The sequence below is a fragment of the Mus pahari genome, chromosome 3 (assembly GCF_900095145.1).
Source record: "Mus pahari chromosome 3, PAHARI_EIJ_v1.1, whole genome shotgun sequence".
Lineage (NCBI taxonomy): Eukaryota > Metazoa > Chordata > Mammalia > Rodentia > Muridae > Mus > Mus pahari.
In genome coordinates, this window is record NC_034592.1 from 17,909,980 (window position 1) to 17,913,449 (window position 3,470).

A 3,470-nucleotide genomic window follows, 5' to 3' on the forward strand; every position below is an offset into this window, starting at 1 on the left:
TTCCAGGGGACCCAACTCCTTCTTCTAGCCTCTGAGAACACAAGCATGTGTGTAGACAAAGCAACTAGGCACATAAAGTAATTTAAAAAAAAAAAAAANAAGGAAGGAAGGAAGGAAGGAAGGAAGGAAGGAAGGAAGGAAGAAAGAAAGAAAGAAAGAAAGAAAGAAAGAAAGAAAGAAAGAAAGAAAGAAAGGAAGAAAGATCCCAGAGACTTGCCTACAGGCCAGTCCAATGGAGCCATGTTCTCCCCTGAGCTCTCCTCTCCCCAGATGATCCCAGCTTAGGTCAAGGTGACAGGAAGATGAACAGCACATTTATGTCCTACAAATAGCCTCAACAAGCCTCTAGTTCTGTGAGCTAAGCACTTCGGTGGGGCGGATTCTTTGGCCGTCATCAACGCTCTCTATCTTGTGCCTCCGAAGAAAAGTTGCATAACACAATGAATCTCCTCCTCCTCCTGAGACAGGGTCTCTATTAGATAGATAGCCCTGGCTGTCCTAGAACTTGCTGTGTAGACCAGGTTGGCCTCAAACTCACAGAGCTCTGCCTACCTCTGCCTCTTGAGAGCTGGGACTAAAGTTGTGTGGCATCATGCCTGTCACATATATTTCTTTGTGTACTATCCAGTATGTAGGTAGGTGGTGCACATGCCACTGTGTGTGCACATACAGACGTCAGAGGGTCACCCTCTGGAGTCTGTCCTTCCTGTGTAAGGTCCCTTCCTCTGTAAGGTTCAAGGGATTGAAGTCAGGATGCCAGGCTTGCACAGGAAGCATTTTCATCCCACGGAACCATCTTGCAAACCCCTCAAAACACTTTTAAATTCCAAAACAAAACAAAACAAAACAAAAACCACCTTTTACTCAAAACTTCTCCTCTTTTATGGCCATGCCATTCATATGGCCAACTCATATGCTCCAGGTTCTGTAGCATGCCCAAGGTGAAACAAACTGGACAAAACCTGTACCCTGGACAATGGAAGTTCCCTCATCTTGCTCCACACAAAATAGCCACTCCCCACCGTCTGGTGGTGTCTGGAATCTGTTTGAAGTCTCGAAAGAGATAGGAAATCTAATCTAGGAAGGAAGTGCAGGCACCTGTCACAGAACAACTCAGGGGTGGGAATGTGCTTCCAGCATGGTTTGGTCCAGAAGCTCACAGCTGTGGAGCGCTGGCTGGGCTTCCAGTCCATTCCCTCCTCTCTCCCCTCCTCACAGTGTTGGCTGGGTGTGCCCACTTGGAGCTGCGATGGCTGCAGAGGCCCCACACTCCACTTCTTCACCACCCTGGAGGCTGGAGCAGCTTTGGAGTCCTGTGGTCAGCGAGCGCATCTTCTCAGAGGTGCTTGGACACCCTATGCAAGAGGCTCTGAGGAGTCTTCCAGCCCAAGGCTACTGTCTCCCTTTCCTCCAGGACCGAAACATTCCATCTTGCAGAGAAGGGGCTTAAGCAGGTGGTCAACTCAGAATGGCTTCAGGAAGTCCATGACCCTAACCAGGTTCTTGTAGCTCCTTCTTGCCAAGATGTGCCAAGTCAAGCTGCTGAGAGCCCCTCTCAGACAGAGCAAGCCACAAAGAAGACTCTAGACCAGACCAGCTGCCTGGAAGGAGCAGACACCAGCTGACCGGCCTGGAAGAGGTTTAGCCCCTCTGAGTCACCTGGAAAGGACATTCCTCATCCTGTTGAGCTGCCTGTAGGCCATGCAGTTCCTCCACATTCCCAGCTTTGTGAGCTGTCACCCAGGCTGGGGTGGGCTTCGGTGAAGAAGCTGTCTTTGAGTCATTTCTGTTCCTGTAAGTAACCCCTCGGCCATATTCCTATAGATAACCCCAGTTAAACTCGTTGGTGCACCAAGTTGGACTTGGGGGTGTCCACACGTCGGTCAGTGTCATGGGCTTCCTCTCTGGGGTGAGTAGAAATGTAAATTGTGTCTCCCCGGGAAAAACTTTGCCACACAACAGAGGCAGAAACAGAGCCAAGTAGAAAGATGGCCAGGAGGGAGGATCAGACCCCACAGTATCCCTGTGACTGACAACTGAGGCCACAGAGAATGGGATGAGGTCACAGCAGTGACCCGAGAGAGTTTAGGAGGCACTGGATGCACAGGGCACAGGATCTGTGCACACAGCTGCTGACTGGTCACAGCCTCTGAGTTCTAAGAGCTCTATGTACCCAATCACCATCCAGCCCTGGGACCAGAGTGTCTCCATTCCAAGGCAAGGCCAGGTGGCCCTGCTGGAAGCTGGGTGGTATGTCTCCCACCATGGCCCCCAAGTGTCTAAGGAAGGGAGGTGTTCCAGACAAGGCAAGCCCTTGTCTTTCCATCTCATCCGGGCTGTGTGTCTGGCCACCCAGCCATCCCTCTTCCTCTGGCAGGAAAGCCATTAAGCTGCAGACCCCCCAAGCACCGGCTGCAGCCTCAGCACTAAGTGCATTTGCGCCCATTAGTGAGAAGCCCAGGCTGGCTAGCCGGGGCTAATGCACAGCCCACCCTCACCCCACTCCCTGGGGACGGCTGGCCCGAGCCCCACCCATGTGCTCTAAGAAGGGAACCTGGGGCCTCCAGGACCCACGTGGACAGGCTGGGCTGTAAGTCAGTGGGCTTGCCTCTACTCTTAAGGGCTGCAGCCCACATGGGAAATGAGACCTATTTGTCACACACGTGAAGGCATCAGAGGGGACAACTGTGACTGCCTGGGTGGCTGGTAGAAACTCCAAAAGCTCAGAGCCTTGTGTTATCATAGAGGAAAGAAGGCAACACACACACACACACACACACACACATGCACGCACGCACGCACGCACATGCGCGCGCGCTCACGGAAGCCAGAGACTGACACTAGTGTGCTTCAAGTCACTCTCCAGATGTGTCTTTCCTGGCTGGACTGGCTAGCCTGAACCCCAGAGAGCTTCCATGTGCAGTTTTCTACGTGGGGGTCAGGGACTGAACTGTCTCCCAAACTCTGTTATCTTTTGAAATGTTGTTTTTTAAAAAGCCAGTCACCTCCACCTGAGCCTCGGGATTTATGTAAAAAACGACTCTCGGTGATGCAGAGGTGCAGACTACTCATCAAGCAGACAGCAGCCTGTCCTCTGCTGTCAGCTCTTCCTGATGGAGGAGCCTGGTGACTCGCACATGTGAAACTCCAGCCAGAATCTTCTGTAGCTGCCCCTCAGCTACCCAGAATCTTTGGAGAGGGGGGCATGAGAGCCACAGTGTCCCACCCTCGCCGCATAACCCCTAAAAGAGATCAGTAAGTTCTTAGAGGGAGGGGTTTCCTTTTTGCCTCTGGTGAGGATATCTGCTAAGAATGGGTAAGAATGCCAGGGCTTAAGATGAACCTGGTGAGCCAAGCAGTGGTGGCACACGCCTTTAATCCTAGCACTTGGCAGAGGCAGAGGCAGAGGGGCAGAGGCAGAGGCAGAGGCAGAGGGGCAGAGGCAGAGGCAGAGGCAGAGGGGCAGAGGC